Genomic DNA, 20,574 nt, shown 5'->3' on the forward strand with positions numbered 1-20,574 from the left:
TTAATATTTTATTAACCTTTTACAATGAATCATTCAATGAAGCTGTTTTGGAATCTTGAAGCCTTTTGACAGCTTCTGCATGCCAATTAAAATAGGTATCCCATTCTGTTTGATTTGGAAGCCCTTGCTTTTAAGTATACTTCTTAAATGAACAATCTTGTCTAATTGGAACATTCCCATAGTGGCTATTGTAATTCTAGGTTATTTTAGTAAGACTTTGTCATTTCTGTAGATACCTGCAGCTTCCACACCACAGTTCTGAAAGTGCACAGAAAGTGGTGCACTCAGTTCTTTGAAACTTGAGGATTCCATTTCTTTAGCTAAGCCTTGGGCCTCTTGGAGCCAAATGAATACCTAAGAGGGATGTGCTGCTGAATGGTGGTTTTGTGGGATTGTGCAGTGTACCTCCTTGCACAGACATTTTCTTGAGGTTGGCAGGTGACCTAGTGTGAAACTAACCTGTTCTGTGACCAACTTATCCTAGCAAGAGAGTCTTAGCATTAGATGGTGAATGCTCTAACAGCTTTTAAGTGCTTGATCCCTGCCCATCAATTTTGTGGCTTTGGTTTACAAGATTCCCATTAGCAATAGGTTGAAATATATACCTCCAAAGCGTTAAGAATCACTGTTTCATGGCTTGAACTTTGGTGTATTTCCCATTATTTATCTGACAATCTACATTAAAAACTATTAGAAATTTAGCTAATTGGTCTGTTACATGTATAGAGGTGCTCCTGTAAAGGTACTCCTATCATCTGGTGCTTTTAATTGAAACTACAAATTGTAGTGAATCAGCATTTCTTTTAGACTAATGGTGGGGCTTCCAGACTAAGAAAATCATTTCCAAGAGGGACTTGCAAAGTCCATTCAGGCATAAAGAAATCTAACAGCTATATATTTACAATTTATTCTCTGAGAAATGTGTATATTTTCAAATTTGTATCTACTATCCCTCTGAAAAAAGTAATTTATCTATATTGTGCATACAAGACTGTATCTCGCAGAATTAAAGCAGTTTCCAAAGTCTGATAGCTCAGTGACGTCAGATAGTTAATATAATTTATCCTATACTCCACTGATAAACTGGGGGCTCAAATATAAGAACTGTAGTGCAAATTCAATAAGAGACTACTAATTTTCTTCCTCTTTGCGGTAAAGTTTGTTACTACTAAAAGATAAGTTTGAACTGCATGTACGTTTTCTTATTTTCCCAGTACTACCCTCTTTTTCATGTTTCTTCCTAGAATAGTTGACAGACTTTGAAGAACTACCCATCCAGTATCCAGGTCATTTTCTTAGAAACATTCTAAGAAAAAAAAAGAATAGGTGTCTCAGGTGATAAATATATTCCTTTCTCATTGGGAGTGCCTCCCCTTTTTATCATATTAGATAAGAAATAGTTCCTTGCCATTTTTAAGAAATTGCTTAGTGCAGTTCCACTAAGACCTGTATTTATGCAGGGTTTGGATCTCAGACAGCTTTCTTCAGACTCTCATGCTCTTCCCTTAACAGTCTGGCTGGCACTGTATACTTCTGCCACAAACAAGGGTTCTCAAGACTCTTGCTCTGCCACAATCTCCCTTCTGAGCAATTGACAGTGGCCACAGAAGAGTTAATGATATATAAAAACAGCCTTTAATTAGGAAACTTCCAGAGATTTTAAACTGCTTTGTCTCCTCACACTTGGCTTATTCGAATTCATTAAAATTCCAGCTGAAAAGAAAAGGAAATATAGAAATACACAGAACCTTCACAGTTTAAGACAAAACCATATGTTGATTTTAATTCATGAAATAAAATAGAGTAGAATTAACGTGTAATTTGCCTTAAATTATTAAGCCTTTCTATATGTCTTCACAGTATGTGTGGTATAAACTTGTTACTTTTTCAGTGAAAATATATTTGATCGTATCTTCTAAGGCAAAACATTACTTTGAAATGTAAAAATCTCTAAGAAATCAAACATGAGTTAGCAGTTTTGTAGCTAACAGTAAGTTTGTTTTATGTATTACTGTTCTTATTGTACTGTTAGTTGATTCTTTTCTCTTAAGCAAACTTCATAAATTCTGTGAGTTTTATCTCAAGGAAAATAATTTGTCAGTGTTTAAAAAGATATTATTAGACTTGCTCTTTTCTTTTCATTTCCTTGTATAAATAGGTAAGAGATGTGTTACAAAACTGTTGTGTAATAAAACAGTCATCCTGGGCTTCCCTGGTGGCGCAGTGGTTGAGAGTCTGCCTGCCGATGCAGGGGACACAGGTTCGTGCCCCGGTCCAGGAAGATCCCACATGCCGTGGAGCGGCTGGGCCCGTGAGCCATGGCCGCTGAGCCTGCGCGTCCGGAGCCTGTGCTCCGCAACGAGAGAGGCCACAACAGTGAGAGGCCCGCGTACCGCCAAAAAAAAAAAAAAAAAAAAGCCTAAACCAGAGAAAGCACTTACTCCCTGTGTTCCATTTTCTCCCAAGGGACAGGGCTCCAGTGGAGAGTCTGGTAAATCAGCACAGACATGAGGTTGTCTCACTGTTGAGGGAGCCCCAAATAAAAGGCTGTGGCAGTTTTACGGCCAGGACCCTGAGTTGAGAGAAGGCAGGGGAGTAGGACTAGGAGTAGAAAGGGTTTTCCCTCATTCCCTTTTCCCCTCCCCCCACCCCAGGAGCCCTTGGCGAAGGCACCTAAAGTGGACCTCAGATAAAGAGATTTAGGAGTGAAGGCCGTTGGGCTAGGAATGCAGATTTGTGAAGAGCACCACTGTGACTGGTGGGGAGGAGGTGGGGGAGAGGGGGGGTTCTGAGTCCTAGACCGCAGCTTCCTTCAAAGACTGCAAGGCATTAGCTGTTCACCAGGTCACTGTGGGGAGGGCAGCTTTCCCCCATTGGGGCCTGCCAGGAAAGGACTTTTTGTAATTGCCTATTGTCAGGCCTGAAACACTACACATTGATTTTTAACTAGGAGCCCAGTGTCCTCCAGAGGAGAAGCAGCAAATATGTATCGATAGTTCCAGAAACTTTTAGTGATAGAAGTTACAGCTCTTAACAGCACTTTGCACCCATCTGGGTGAGACAACCAAGATATATGGAGCACTAGGCACATGTTGTCTCACTTAATTCTCATAAGAATTGGTGAAATTAATGTTATTAGACTTTGGTAACAAGGAAGCTAGAACTGAGAGATTAAGGAATTTCACCAATTCTATATAGTTCTTTCTACTACATAATGAAAAAGGAGAAGCTTTTTTCTATGTAAAGATATTAATATTCAAAGGATACAGTGTTACATGACTTTCTATTATTTCTTTTCAGTAGATGTGTTTCTTTTCATAAAACCGATGTAGAAAACTATATTGAGTTTTAAATTCTCAAGTGACCACAGTTATCAATATTTGTGTTGAGTTTTGCTTTTCATAAATTGTCTAATAACTTCTTTCCAAATACAAATGCAGAAATAAGCTATATTATTTTTTACTTTTATTTTAAATAGTTTTAAAGCTTTGTTTTTCAAATACACAATTAAAATGCAGTTTGAATTTATGACTGTTAGACAGTAGGATCCCAACAGTAGGATCGTTGTCCCAGTGTGATTTAATGTAGAGTCTGTTTTCTCCCTCTAATGTGTAAGACTTACTATATCATATACCAAATTTCCATTTGTGCCTGAATCTACTTAGAGGCATTTTATAATTAAATATAAAAATAAAGACTGAATAGCTATATGTAAAATTATTGATAGTAATTGTTTCTGGTAAGAAAAGAATATAAAAGTTTGAGAGATTCAAGCAAAGTGGACATAAATTTTACCTGTAAAGATTGATCTGTTAATAGTTGAAGAGAGATAATGGAAACGTTATGAGTTAATACTGGATGGTTGTTTCACAGTTGTTGGAAACATTATTCTCCATACATTCCTGTGTCATATTTTTCACTATAAAATACTTTGTAATAAAATCTTAGTATTTAATTTTCCTTTGTGTCATAATGGGAAAATTTTTTGGCTCTTTACTAAGGAGATTTTAGACAATAATAATTGCATTACTAAATTGAACTTGAGTGATTTCTGTTAAATACATCCCTGAAAATGACTTCCAACTTCCAGTAACTGCTTTTGCTATTTGCTTCATCTTATTATTAGGAGTGAACTTAATAAGTAGGCAGGACTCAGAAACCATCTATATGGTGCTATTTTTGGGGCACCAGGAAGGCAAATTACCCAAAATTTATACCCTGCAGCGTGTTATGGTTTCTGAACTCAATTAGTTGAGATGTATTCCTGTGTTTCTCAGACCCTTTTCCGTCTTCTGAAACACTTTCAGGATGCAAATAGCCCTCAGATTGTAAACTCTGAAACCACAGCATTTACTTAAAAAAAAAAAAAAAAACAAACAAACTGATTTAATTCAGAATTCTTACTTTTCCAATTATGATAACTGAATGTAAGTGATGTAACTAGTGATTGTATCTAGATCAAACCCAAGACTCCTGATTCTCAGTCTGGACCTCTTGTTTTACAGTACATCAGTTTCTACCAGATATAGCCAAAGGTTTTATACATTTTTCTGCAGGAACATCTCTTTTACATGATTCTCTCTCTAAAATCTACAAATCAACTCTCCTTGAATAGAAATAAAATAATGGAAATGAAACACAAATTTGTTTTAAATGTATTTTGCATTCTTCTGCATGCTCTTATAATATCAAGGAGATATATATATATCTCATATATATTATAAGATATAGATCTTATAATATCAAGGAGAAGGCTCACACAAGCATCTCTTTGACTTCTTAACCATCTTCTATTTCCTTTCAATAAAATCTACAAAACAAAACAAAAAACAAGAAAATAATTTTTTATTTATTAAAAGGTGTTAAAATAACAGAAAACTGATGAAGCAATTATTTGCTATTTATCATTCATTTGCTAAGAAACAGCAAATAAATTTATCCCTTAAATGTGGTACATATTTCAGTTCCTCTTCACTTCAAACTTCCTATTTATTTAGTAATCTTATATAATAAAAATAAAATATGTTACATAACAAAAATCCTTATGTATGTTTAGCAGCCACTAATGACTTCAGAATAAAGTGTCTTACAGTTTCAAGAGGGCATTTTTCCTTTTCTACATCATGCTGGGCTTAAGATTCATGATTATGGTTGTCTACTGTGGTTCCTGATAACACCTTACCCCACTGCCTCATTCAAAAACGTCTGTCTCATGTCTTATTGCTTACAAGACATTAACCACTGATATTTATTTCCTCTTTCATATGAATTTTCTATTGATAATATATTTTTACAATCAGGTTTCCAAGCAATTTTCACAAGTCTTCCCCATTACTTACTTAATATCTTGTAGTGGCTGGTACAGTCAACCTTCATTTATTATGGCATCTTGATGCTTTCAATCTACATTCCTCATGCTTCTCACTCTACAGGTGACAAAGAGATCATATCTTGCACATATGATTCATTTGTGGGGATAATGTGTTGGGACCTGATCTGAGACCACATGTCTAAGGCAGCAGGGTAGACACTGGAAAGAGAAGGAATGGCACAAAGTTGTGATTCTGCTATCTCAGATTGAATCTTGCTTTAAACTTTACTCTTACTCCTTCTACAGAAGACTCAATTCTCTCCTCCACTGTGTATCCATTGCACTTTGTGTTTATCTCTGATTCAAAATTTGATATTGTATCATAATTCATGGTTTGAGTGTCTGTCCTAGTAAACGTTTAGCTCACTAAGCAAATAGTGTTATTAATTTTTATATTTTCACCACCCAAGAAGGTGTATAGCATAAAGCATAGGCTCAATAAATATGTTGAAAGAAAGAATGAAAAAAATGGGATTATATTAAATTAATTTTTATGTAGTAAAAAATCATTAATTTGAATGATAGAACTAAAGTGCAGCATCCATCTGAGGATCAGCAAATCTTAGGGTGTTCAGGTTGAGAATGCCTAGAAAATGCAAGTATATGTAGAAATTAAAAATGAGTCAAACACTAAAAAATTGTGTATGTTTACATATTTTTAAGTAGAAATGTTGTTCAAGTGACAGTTTCTGTGCCAAGAATCATTAGCAAAAGAAATGGATGGCTGAATTAATAGATGAACCTTTGAGATTATATATATCAGGTATGGAAAGGAAAAGAAGCTTTAGAATATTACCTCAGTTTGCAGTTTTTAGTGAATTCTTCATGCTAAGTGAATTTAACAGTACAATTTGGTATGTTGTATTATTAATGATCCTAGAAAATAACATTTTGGCTTTAAAAAGTTAACAGTGTAGAAAGAGTAGTACCAATTACAGACATAATATATAGTGAGAATCTATTTTCTGAAAGTCAGCTTTTTGCATTGAAATCAAGACACTGAATTATAAATATAAGTGCCTCTAAAATGCATTAACTGTGATTTCTTTTTAAGGGCATAATTCTATATATTTAAATATTAAATACTTTTTTTGATTTTTATCCATCTGCTGTTGCTTCATTTTTTTTCTTCGCTCAATTTTCTAGTTAGATGTTGTCAGTATTTTGATAAGAAACACTGAACTGAGTATAATCTTTCTTAAAGTAAATATGATTTTACTTCGGCTCCAATAAGAATGCTGAAAACTGAATAGGTATATCTAAATCCTTTAAGGGAACTCATTCAATGTGAAATTGAATAGATGTTCTGATAACTAACAAAAAATATCCTCTCAGAAACTGAATTCAGTGTATCCAGACTTGAACCTCTTCTCCAAATCTTCATCCCTGTCAATGGCAAGAGTATTTATCTGATACCATATAGACCTTATTCTAGAAAACTATTTTATTCCTTCTTTTCTTTTTCTTGCATATCTGAGTCTCAGTTTCCTTATCTGAAGTAATAAAATACTAGAAATAAAGCACTGTATAAAACTGACTAACATCATTTGCATGTGGTAGATATTGATAAATGTCAGTCTTCAATATCAGTATCACTTTCACCATCATCAGCTAGAACCTTCCTATTCAACACATGTCCATTTGCACAGACCGATTTGTCCAGCTTATTTTAATTTCCTGTCTGGATTTTTGCTACTACATATGAGTTAATAAACTCTTACATCTGTCTTTTTCATTTTCATTGTACATCAACTTTACAAGACAATATGTCTCTCACTTTTATATGTTTTATATTTATATCATATAAGTCAGAAACCTAGCAGCAAAATCTAAATTTATAAACCTGACATTAAACACCTTACATTAATTCACCCACCATACCTACATTATCTTTTTTTATTCACAAAATTATTTTACCTTATTTTAATTGGAATTTACTTAGAAACTACTCTGAGATTGTTAAAACCTGATATAGTTTACATTGAAATTGGAAATGAAAATATTATGACTAGAAATCAATTTGCCAATGCTTAGTAAAACTGAAAATTTGAACATCTGCATTTTACCTAAACCACTCCTAGGAAATGTGTTCTTGACTATTCATTGGAGAATTGTTTGTAATAGGAAATAAATATGGATACATTCATACAATTACAGGTTATAAGGAAATATCACCATGTAGTATCTATACTGTAGCATTGTTTTGGGAAGTGCCTTGGAAGCTGCAGTGAGCTGCAGAATTGGTGTCCGCCCCCCCCACCAAATTCATATGTTGAAACCCTAAACCTAATGTGATAGTATTTGGAGGTGGGACATTTGGGAAATGAGTTAGGTCACGAAGGTGGAGCTTTCATGAATAGTATTAATACCCTTACAAGAAAAGGCCAGAGAGCTAGCTAGCTCTTTCTGCTATGTGAAGATACAAGGAGAAGTCAGCTGTCTGCAACCCAGAAGAGGGCTTTCATTAGAACCTGACCATGCTGGCACTCTAATCTTGGACTTTCAGCCTCCAGAGCTGTGAAAATTAAATTTCTGTATATAAGCCACTCAGAATATAGTTATATTATTTTAGTAATCCAAAATGACTACGTGAGGGATATAAGCAAACATAGTGTAGAGTCACCTACTCTGTGAGTCTGACTTTAGCATTATTGGAATGGAAAGAAAGAATTCCCACAGTAGATTAGAGTAGATTAGGAAGTAGCAGAAGTTGGATGGTCTTAGTGACAACATGAAGATTAAAGAGCCCATGACAGTTCATGGGTAAATTTTCTGGGCACTAGGGAAGGCATCAGACATGTAGATATACCATGAGCAGTCAGGGTACCTTGTATCAAATGAAGAAGTAAGATAAAGTGCCAATTTTAGACACCCAAGGATTTATTCTTCAAACCTACAACCTGCCATGACAATAGTGCTACTTACTTCTTTTTCCAGTCCTACTGTACGTCAGGTATTATCATGGAAGGAAGTTGTTGATATATGGTGACATATCATATATAGTTGATATCATGATAAATAACAGAATTTATTAAATAATATATAAAAGTAATGACCAAATTTAAAAATAATGATAATGTCACAAATTGCTAAAATTTATTGAGAGTTGTTGCAGACTGAATATTTGTGTCCACCCCCCCCAAATTTGTTTGTTGAAAACTAATTACCAATGTGATGGTTTTAGAAGGTGGCTTTTAGGAAGTCATTAGTTTATGAGAACAGAGCCCTCATGAAGGTGTTAGTGCCCTTATAAAAGACCCCAGAGGGATCCCTTGAGGGATCTGCCATATGAGGTTAAAGTGAAAAGATGGACATCTAGGAAATGAGCTCTCACCAGATACCAAAACTGCCCACACATTGATCTTGGACTTTGCAGCCTCCAGAACTATGAGAAATACATTTATGTAAATCATTTATAAGTTACTCAGTTTATGGTATTTTTGTTATAGCAGCCCAAACTGACTAAGGTGAGGGTTTACTATGTGTCAAACACTGTTCTTGTCTCATTTATTGAAATCAATACATTCAGTCCTCAAAACAACCATAAAAGAAAGGTATTCTAAAAATTACTATTTTACAGGTGAGATAATGGAGGTTTAGAGAAGTTGAACAATTTTTCCAAGATAATACAACTTGTTGGTGGTGGATTTAACCTGTAATTTCAAATCTGTCTGCCTTGAGACCATGGATTTAAGTATGATTCAAATCAAATTTCTATGTAATTCTACTTTCAGAAGCTATATATTTTTATGTATTTACTTATAAGTATTTATGTGTATATGTTTTGTGTCACTTAAATTCAAAATAATGGTAATAATGATATTTGATTGTTTCATTAACAGTGAAGTGACAGAGGTTAAGGAATAGCAAATTAGAGAAGATGGCGGGATAGCATCAGATGAGTTCAATACCATCCAGATGTCTAAAGAAAAATTGAGTACCAGTACTCTCCTTGCTTCTAACTTTCTACTCACATCAGGGTTTTTTTATATATGTTAATGAGATGTACTTAAATTTTACATATGGATATTTGAAATGAGAATAGCAGTATTTGATGTACTTCTTGATTTTGAGATATCTGATGTTACTATACCTTATATATAATTTAACTTAAATCTTTTTAATCTTTATGAGGTTGGTAATTTAATTTTTTTCGTTTTTTTATTTGTTTTCCTGCTAGATTAACTGTGAATGAATTGTCTATTCTGCCTAAAATATATCTTCTTATGTGTTCAGGTCTACTCTATGGGTCCACGTTTGAAACAGTTTACTTGTTTCTGGGGCAATGAGCACTTTTATCTCATGCCAAAGCCCTACCTATATATTGGCCCCCGGCTTGTTCAGACTTACTGAAAAGTCTCAGTCAATCCTCATCCCTACTTTGTAAATGTTTTCTTTGTTCTCTTGTTTATTTATTTCTTAGTCTAAGCATATGAACCTAGCAGTGTAATCTGTTTGCCTGTGTGTGTTCATTCCATTAAACTGCCTTTTAAGGGCAAGGAGCAAATAAAAACTGTAAATCTCAAACCACTTGTTTCAATGTCAGGCACCTGAGAATGCACGATAAATATAAGTGGATGACAAATAGTGGAGAGTCAAGAAGCATAAATAAAGACAAAGAGAGTGGAAATCTAGTACCATGCAACTCTTAGGCAACTTGTCTTGCCCTGAAAAACCTTTAGAGATAAGGTCAAAACATCACCAAGTTTTGCGTAGATAAGCTCTATCCTATCCACTCTCCCTTTTACAGAGCAGGGAGCATAATGCTTAGTATTGACTTTACTCTGATGATTGCTTAACAAGCACAGTTTTGCCTCAGTGACCTATGAGACAAATGACCTGCCAAAGTGGCAATGGGAGAAAAAAAAAAAGTATCCACTGTAAAGGTAAAACAATTAGAATGAAATATACTGACCAGGCTTTGCCAGTGTTGACTTGCTGAGTCAAACTTTAAGTATGTCTTTTCTTAATAGGAGGAGGAAAATGAATTACATATGGATATAGGCATAGCTTTGCAGAGTATCTGTTTGATTTCTGAATTTGGTTCCAAAATAATTATACTAAGTATTCTTGCATAGTGAGATTGCAATCATTTACCTTATATGGCATGATCATCATTATGTTATTAAAAGTTCTGCCTTACTGAAACATTTTTTAAAAATTAAGAAAAATAGTCTCTGTATTAGACAAAAGAACAGTTATGTTTTTGCCCCAGAGTGATATTTGAGCATTTAAATCTATTTTTTTCTTAACAAATGTGACACACACAGCAGTGTCACTAACTCTGGTGACATACAAAAACATTTGAGAAAGTTTCCATTGTCTATAAGGAATAATCTTCAGTTATCTGAGTGTTTGCATATCAAGCTGTCCTTCACTACATCTTATTATATCCTGGAAACACATGTGAAAAGTGACTAAAGTACCGTATTCTTTTGCCTGGGATTTTTATACCATTTCAGTTTTATCTTGTGCTATCATTAAACCCTCTTTTCTATAAAGGCTCAAGCTAAAATTGAAAAATAATTAAAGTCCAAGTTCAACTTACTTGGGTGATTAAATAAATTACATGGATAGAAAGAAAATGACTAAAGTAAAGGATAACTGCAAAACTTAGCCCAATGTGGAAGATGTATATTAGCAGTAGTCTCTACATTTTCTGAATTTCATTTTCAAACTTTAAAGTTCAAGTTAGTATTATCCATTATTTCATCCATGATGCCTTTAAACATTTATTAATTTTAACCTACAGCCAGCTAACTTATGACCTGCAACTACTGAAATGACTTTTAGGGAAGTTTAATATTTACTTTGGAAAGTGCACAAGAGCAGGTTCAAATAAGAATACGGTTGATATTTTTCATTGTTTGGTATTATCAAAATTAATTGGGCTCAATCAAATTACCTTGATAATTGAGAAGAGCTAAAGTAGGTGCCAGTGTTTGTTACCTGTAGTTTCCATTACTTACGGAAAGTTCTATGGTATGCCTGGCCAGAAAGAACATCCTGGTTACACAGAAAACAGAATGTGAAATTCAGGAGTTATAATTATTTAAAAAATAGTAGTAATAATTGGACTTCCATGCTAAGGACAGGGGATAAGCAATGCGACTGTCCAGTACTTCATTTGACAAATAAGCATTTTTAATTACCATGCACCTGGCAATGGGCAAAAGAGAGACAGTGAGATTCGTGATCAGAAGAAGGAAACAAGTAAAACAAAAACAAGTAAACTGAGAAAAGAATGAGAAATTAAATGTTACAGTATTGAACTCATGAATGCAGGGCTTTCTTTCAGAGTTGAGTCCTACTGTGTGTAGCGTGGAATAATGTTAAAAAACAGAAATGGGTTGAAAATCAGTCATGTCGATTACTCGTTTTCCCAGTTTACTAACTCACCTTCATTTTTTCCCTCTTTCTTTGTTGCGAGTAGTTGGAGGGCATTTTCATTTGCAGAAAAAGAGATGATAAACATTAGAATAACCAATATGAGTTAATTATTATGTGTGTCAGGCAATCTGATATTCCTGTGATATGTTCAAACTGAGAGGGCAATGGGCAAATGCAATAGCCAGGACACTTAAGTCAAGAAAGTTCACTCCCCTCATCTCTCTTTACTGACAGCTCACTGATTTCCTTTTTTTTTTTTTTTATGAAACCAGGTGGAAATATTAGCAAAAACTATGGAAAAGTACAAATTTTTCACTTCTTTTCAAACAAAAATAGTGGCATTATTTTGGTTTTATCATATGTATAGAGCACTAGTCAGAACCACAATATCATAAGATGGTAGTCAACTTTGGGTCAGTCAGCAGGAAAGGAGTAAAGCTCCTGTTACTTCAGGAAATGACAGTTCATTTCTTCTAGTCCGTAGCCACTGAAATGGTGGAAAGCAAACATAAAAATGCTTCTCACATGAGAATGTCATCTATTATGTATGTTAAAAAACATTTGAGTGTGTTTATATAAGAAAAACAAACATACATACCACCTGCATGCAGACACACCTATGCACACACCACAGCTCTGTACAAGTTCCTGTAAATTGCACAGCAAAATATCTTCAGATGATTTTTTGCTTTCCTTTTTTGCCCTTATAAAATAAACTGCATTTCCAGTTGCTCACTACTTCCCCACTTCTTGGTGATTGAAAACAAAAACAAAACTATATATATGGAATATATATATTCACAAATGTGAAAGCATAGTAAAACAAACCTTATAGGATAACACATAGGGTGAACTGAAGTAGCTGGTAGACGTTTGAGTTGTGTGCATTTTTATTTTCCTACACAGTTTGGTTCAGCTGAGTGCAATTTTCTGTCTTCACCTACTTATTTCTCACCAGTTAAATCATGCATAATCAAGCACAGAATTCCCATTGCATTCAGAGTTTTCACTAATATATCAATCATGTGGGAAAAAAAAATTGTGGTTTTGAAAAGAGCATTTTTGTCAAACTGACTGTATTTGTGTATCTCGATTCCTTCCATGTAGACTCAAGTATTGCATTTCTAAAGCAATTTTCAGCTTAGTACATTTCTTATTTGCTTTTGAAATTCTCTTATTCATAACTTTTATGAAAGGTGGGAATTAATGGTGATGGAGACAGAATGAGAGAGAGATGGTTCTGAAATAATTACTACAAATATTTCATTGTTTGCTCATGAAGCCTCTATGCATGCAGTTGAAAATCTTCCCTCATTCTTGAATGCAGTTTACAACATTAAATTATTATAATAAATGTATGAGCAGTTCCTAGTTGGCAACATCCAGTTATTTAGAATTTAGGCAAAACACAAACACACACACACACGCACGCATGCAGTAAAAGTCAGCATCCTTCCTAAAAGTATTCTCCATGAGGCAAGTTCCTGGGTGACCCCCAAAATGTCCTTGATGTCAACAACCACAGACGATGAATCTCCACTTTGAAGTCACTTCTGACAATGTCCATGGAAAAGGTTTAGGGTGTTGACCCAAAGGTTATTGGACCACTTCAAGCATGTTAGAGATTGAAAGCAGAAATACATTTTAAAAAGATTAAAATGAGGAAAGAAAAATAAATAAAAATAGCAAAAAGAGAATGGTGTACTGTTATAAATCTGAGGCCTCAGAAGTAGAGACTTATAGAGTACCTCAAACTCAAAACTATTTGCATAATGATACTAAGACATTATTCACACTCATTATCTCAAGAGAAAAAATAAGGTTTTCTAGAGGTTCTGCATGACTTGTGACATTTCAAAGTTAAAGTGGAATAGATTTGATAATCCGATTGCTTGCTATTAAGCCAGACAATGTGAAAATGTAAAGTGATGTCACTCTGTTCATGAATATTTGTATTGGGAAATATTATAATTTGCATATATATATACATTATTAACATGTAATAATTGTATTACTATTATTTGTTAAAGTAATATGTAAATATTTTATAAATTTTAATTTTTATATGGTAAATAGTGATAAACATAATCCATATAAAAAGTTATTCTATGCCTTCTAATTTTTAAAAATTATCTTGACTCACAAGTTTGATAAAAAATGTTATTAATTAATCTAAAAAGTCTATTGTAGAAAATAAATAGCTAGAAAAATACTTTTGACACAAAATTTCTAAAGGTAATTTGATTAATGTCTATATCATAAAGTTTATAATCTCATAAAGTGATCTATTTAGTAATGATGGGTGGATATTTCCTGCTTTTTATTTTAAAATTTACCTGTTAGTTCTGTGTCACAATTAAAATGAATTTCTCTAAAACTAAATGATAAAATCTCACAGAAATTATTATCTGTTGCTATTGTTAAATACGTCAAATCAAACTGCTGGGTTCATAAACAATTTTAACTTTATCAAATAAGGAAACACTGAATTTAAATGAAAACTTCACAAAAGCAAAACACTTTAAAATCTGAAGTGATAACACATATGGGTCACATTCTGAAAAATAAGATGTGTTAATTAAAGAACCACTAGTTGTTTAAAAACAACAATGGCTTCTCCCCTAAATTTCCGACTCATATATCCAACTATCCACTTAACTTCTCATGTTGTTCTTTACTAGGCATCCTTAACTTGACATGGACAAAATAAAGCTCTTTGCTTTTTCGCAAACCTGGATGACCTCTATGTAAAACAATCTAAATTTTACCACCATGAACTGAGTAGCTCAGGGAAAAGAAATTTAGATGACAAGCTAGATTTGGCCTACAGGCTGCAGTATGCCAACTTTTCTATCTCCTAATGTTATATGATCTCAAAAACCACCCCCCAAAATTGAGGATCTGAATTATTAATCCATTATCACTAAGTAAATTCCATAGAAGAAGTAACAAGTGTTTTGGAAGTGGTGTTTCTGGTTGTTTTTGTATCATCTTTTGTCTGTGCAGATACTGTAATCAATCAGTTCTTTGTTTTACTTGGTTTGTTTGAGTTGTTATGTATGGGTTTGTTTGTTTTATTGGAGGCATTCATGGAAGTGATATCGCCTGAGTTCTTTAATTCTTGAGAACATTTTCATTTGATTACTGTATGAATGAGGATACAAATTGAGTAAAAAATCCTCTGGCATTTTAAAGGCTTCAGAAAGGAGCTAAAATCAGAGATATTTCACTGCATTGATCCTTTCAATCTTGCTAAGCACTTGTGGACTTGATTTGGTCCATTGAACTTTCAAACCAAAAACTTTGGTTTAGTTGATGTTTTTCCTCCAGGATTTTGTTTTGAATAATTATCTCCAATATAAGATTAAATTCTCCTGTTGTTAACTTCTCTGATCTGCCACCTCCTTTCACACCTCCAAAACTGGGCTGGTTAGTCTATCAATCAGTGATTCTAACAGAAAACTCTTGGCTCTTGCTTTATAGTAGATGAGCACAATTTGTCTCATTGGCTTGCTCTACTCCTTAGAAGTTCTGAGTATGGTCCTTTGATAAGATATAATAAAATAAAATAAAGAATTATAATCTACAGATCTTAATGTGTTCTGACATTGAAAGTTATTTTTGAGAACTCTGAAGCTAGCATTTTACTTCATGGGTAATCCACCTATGCAGGTGATTTTATTTTCTTTCCCTATGCAGATGAGCAATATCAGTTCTTTAGAATTGTTATTAATATATGTATCTTTTTAAAAAATATAATTGAGTGTTCCCTATGAATATTTAATTCAGTCTTCCTTTCAAGAGTGTTTTCTTTTAATATTTCTTCAATATAAATTTTCTTATATTTGTAATCATTTCTTCTTCAGGGACAGCACTCCTTTTTCTCTTTTATTTCTTTCCCATATCTTTCAGCTTCTTTCAAATCAGTTTTTATTTACATTTTTCTATATTTTGATTTATACAGTTTTCTGTCAGATTACTGATTTTGTTACCAGTCAGCTTTTGTCTCATCTTTTTGTTGCTTCTAATTAAAGTTAGTTTCTGTAATGGAAATTTGTTGTCTTCTATATTATCTTTCTTTCTTTAGCTCTATCAGTTACTTTGCACTATCTCTGTACTTTTATGCACTCATCTTTATTTTTGATATCATTTGACCAGCATAAATTTCTTTTGAGACTGTGTACAAAATAGGAATGATAGCTAATATTTATTGAACACATGCACTATTTCATCAAACATAAATGAAACCATTTCACTATTCTTGGAAAGTTTCTTTTTCTTTCTTTCTTTCTTTCTTTCTTTCTTTCTTTCTTTCTTTCTTTCTTTTGTTGCACAGAGTCTCAAGTTGCAGTAGGCGGGCTCCTTAATTGTGGCATGCAAACTCTTAGTTGCAGCATGCATGTGGGATCTAGTTCCCTGACCAGGGATGGAACCCAGGGCCCCTGCCTCTGGGAGCACAGAGTCTTAACCACTGTGCCACAAGGGAAGTCCCTCTTAGACAGTTTCTGATTCATAAATATTAAGAGTATATCTGGGATTTAATAACAAATACAATTATATACTAGCTACTCTGTTAGAAAATGTATTTGTCTCATTCAATTCGTAACACTGCTCTGAAATATTTATTTTATGTATATAGATGAGGAAACTAGGAATTATATAGTTGAAGAAAAATAATAAAAATTACAGTAAAGACATGGAAGATGAGGTGCTAGATGTTAAAGCACATGATGGCTAATCTTCTTAGGTGGGAGAGAAAGTAACTCTCCTTCTCCAGCCTGTCCAGAAGCTGGTATAATCATGTTCTAAAGAAGTCAAGTCTCAGCTTTATAGGTCTGTGAGATACTTATATCTGCTTAGAAAAAATCAATTCTAATGTCAAAAGATGCTGAAGAAGGTTGAAGAATAATAAAGGTATTTTCAGTATCTCAAAAGTGAAAAGACCTAGGTATATGATTCCCATGTGCCTCTGTGCTAGGAACAGTGAAGGCCAGAACCAAATATTAAAAGCTATTCTAGACCCCAGTGATCTCTCAGAAAAAATACATTTTTGGATAATTGATAACCTGTGAGACTGAGGAAAGAGAGAAGCTAATGTATATGTATGAAAAATGAAAAATAAATTGAGGAGGTTTTAGTGACATAAGCAGTCCTAGCATTAATGGGAAATTAGTTTACTGTAAATTAGGTGATTTTCAGTGATGGAAATTAACTCTGAATTATTCAGAAAATGAATGTAAGGTTTTAAACCTACTTTTAGATTGTGTAATTAGCGCTGGAAGACTTTTACAGCTTCCTGTTATTCATGCAAACTAGATATGATGTATGTGCACTATTTCAAACTACGTATCTTTGATCCAAAATGATACTTTTCATGTCCCCCCCATATCAGGGTTAGATAATACCATTAAAGTTTGATTTACTACAAAAATCTTGTTTTCTTTACTTAATTACTTTATACTGAATTCAGAGTTTTTATAATTTATTTTAGTTAAAATAATACTGTTTTAAGAGACAATATGACTAATTAATACATTGATCTTTCAACAGGTTCTGTATAATGGGTAATGTAAGAAAGAAAAGGCTAGTAGGACAAAATGAATATTGAAATAAAGGCATGGAATTGTTGAATTTATTAATCAGGAAGAATTAATTATCACTTTTTTCAAGTGCTCAGTTGAAATGATGTGGATTGGGTTCATGGTCTTTACTATTATTTGTCCAAAGTCTCAGGGAATTACAGGGAGGCAGTTTAGCAGAGAGTGACAGAGGAATGGCTTTGAAAGCAAGTGGGACCAAGTATGGGCATTGCAATTTATATCTAGGAGTACCAAGCAACTTGACTTATGTATATTATAAATCATTATACGTCATTTAAATATTATACATAATTTGGAGAAACCTTCAAGATGGCAGAGAAGTAAGACATGGAGATCACCTTCCTCCCCACAAATACATCAAAAATACATCTACATTTGGAACAACTCCTACAGAATACCTACTGAAAGCTGGTAGAAGACCTCTGAGTTCCCAAAAGCCAAGAAACTCCTGACGTACCTGGGTAGGGCAAAAGAAAAAAGAAAAAAGAGACAAGAGAATACGGATGGGACCTGCACCTCTGGGAGGGAGCTGTGAAGGAGGAAAAGTTTCCACACACTAGGAAGACCCTTCACTGATGGGGACAGGGGGTAGGCAGGGGGGAAACTACAGAACCACAGAGGAGAGCACAGCAACAGGGGTGCAGAGGGCAAAGTGGAGAGATTCCCGCACAGAGGATCAGTGCCAATGAGCACTCACCAACCTGAAAGGTTTGTCTGCTCACCCTCTGTGGTGGATGGAGGCTGGGAGCTGAGGCTTGAGCTTCAGAATTCAGACCCCAGGGAGAGGACTGGGGTTGGCTGCATGAACACAGCCTGAAGGGGGCTAGTGCGCCACAGCTAGCTGGGAGGGAGTCAGGGAAAAAGTCTAGACCTGCTGAAGAGGTAAGAGACCATTGTTTTGGGGTGCACGAGGAGAGGAGATTCCTGCTCCATGTGTCCACAGAAGGCAGAGCACCGTCTAAGCAAGCTCCAGAGATGGGTGCAAGCCGTGCCTATCAGCTTGGACCCCCAGAGACTGGCATGAAATGTTAATGGTGACACTGCTGCCACCAAGAATCCTGTGTGCAAGCTGAGGTCGCTACCCACACCCCCCCCCCGGGAACCTGTGCAGCCCACCACTGCCAGGGTCCCAAGATCAAGGGACAACTTCCCTGGGAGAATGCACAGTGTGCTTCAGGCTGTTACAATGTTAGGCTTGCCTCTGCTACCATAGGCTCGCCTTGCATTCCAATTATGTCTACATTACACCTCCCTCTCCCCGGCCTGAGTGAGCAAGAGCACCCTAATCAGCTGCTGCTTTAACCCCCTCCTGTCTGGGCAGGGAACAGACAACTGAGGGCGGCCTACACACAGAAAAGGGGCCAAAACCAAAGCTGAATCCCAGGAGCTGTGCGAACAAAGAGGAAGGGAAATTTCTCTGTGAAGCCTCAGGAGCAGCATATTAAATCCCCACAATCAACTTGATGAACCTGCATCTGGAGAATATCTGAATAGACAACGAATGTTCCCAAAATTGAGGCGGTGGACTTTGAGAGCACCTGTAGACTTGGGATTTGCTTTCTGTTTCTGAATTGTTTCTGGTTTTTATGTTTATCTTAGTTTAGGTTTTAGTGCTTGTTATCATTGCTGGATTTGTTTACTGGTTTAGTTGCTCTCTTCTTTTTTAAAATTTATTTATTATTTTTAATTTTTTATTTTTAAATTTTATTATTATTTAAATTTCTTTTATTATTTTGTCCTTTTTTCTTTTTTTGTCAGTGTGTGTGTGTACGTTTCTTTGTGAGATTTTGTCTGTTTAGGTTGTGCTTTTACTATTTGTCTTGGGTTCTGCCTGTTCGTTTTTTTTCTTTTTTGTTGTTTCTTTGTTTTCTTTTTATGGGTGTGTGTATGTTTATTTGTGTGATTTTGTATGTTTAGCTTTGCTTTTACCATTTGTTTTGGGGTTCTATCTGTTCACTTTTTTTTTTTTTCCTTTTCTTCTGAGCCATATGGCTGGCAGGGTCTTGTTGCTTGTCCAGGTGTCAGGCCTGAGCTTCCGAGGTGGGAGGGCTGAGTCCAAGACATCGGACCACCAGAGACCTCCTGGCCCCACGAAATATCATTCGGCGAGAGCTCTCCCAGAGATCTCCATCTCAACATGAAGACCCAGCTCCATTCAATGGCCAGCAAGCTCCAGTGCTGGACACCCCATGCCAAACAACTAGCAAGACAGGAACACAACCCCACCCATTAGTAGAGAGGCTGCCTAAAGTCATACTATGTTCACAGAGATTGCAAAACACACCACCAGTCGCAGCCCTCCCCACCAGAGGAAAAAGATCCAGCCCCACCAACCAAAACACAGGCACCAGCCCCCTCCACCAGGAAGCCTACACAAGCCACTGAACCATCCTCAGTGACTGGGGGCACACCCGAAAACAACGGGAACTATGAACCTGCAGCCTGCAAAAAGGAGACCCCAAACACAGTATGTTAAACAAAACGAGAAGACAGAGAAATATGCAGCAGATGAAGGAGCAAGGTAAAAACCCACCAGACCAAACAAATGAAGAGGAAATGGGCAGTCTACCTGAAAAGAATTCAGAGTAATGATAGTAAAGATGACCCAAAATCTTGGAAATAGATTGGAGAAAATACAAGGAACGTTTCACAAGGACCTAGAAAAGCTAAAGAGCAAATGAACAATGATGAACTATACAATAAATTAAATTGAAATTTCTCTAGAAGGGATCAATAGCAGAATAACTGAGGAAGCAGAATGGATAAGTGACCTGAAGATAAAATAGTGAAAATAAGTACCACAGAGCAGAATAAAGAAAAAGAATGAAAACAATTGAGGACAGTCTCAGAGACCTCTCGGACAACATTAAATGCACCAACATTCAAATTGTAGGGGTCCAAGAAGAAGAAGAAAAAAATAAAGGGATTGGGAAAATATTTGAAGAGATAGTTGAAAACTTCCCTAACATGAGAAAGGAAATACTCAGTGAAGTCCAGGAAGTGCAAGAGTCCCATACAGGATAAATCCAAGGAGAAACACGCCAAGACACATATTCACCAAACTATCAAAAATTATATACAAATAAAAAATAAAAGCAGCAAAAGAAAAGCAATGAATAACATACAAGGGAATCCCTGTAAGGTTAACAGCTGATCTTTCAGCAGAAATTCTGCAAGCCAGAAGGGAGTGGCAACATATTTTAAAGTGATGAA

This window comes from Lagenorhynchus albirostris, chromosome 5, assembly GCF_949774975.1.
Source record: "Lagenorhynchus albirostris chromosome 5, mLagAlb1.1, whole genome shotgun sequence".
NCBI classification, from domain to species: domain Eukaryota; kingdom Metazoa; phylum Chordata; class Mammalia; order Artiodactyla; family Delphinidae; genus Lagenorhynchus; species Lagenorhynchus albirostris.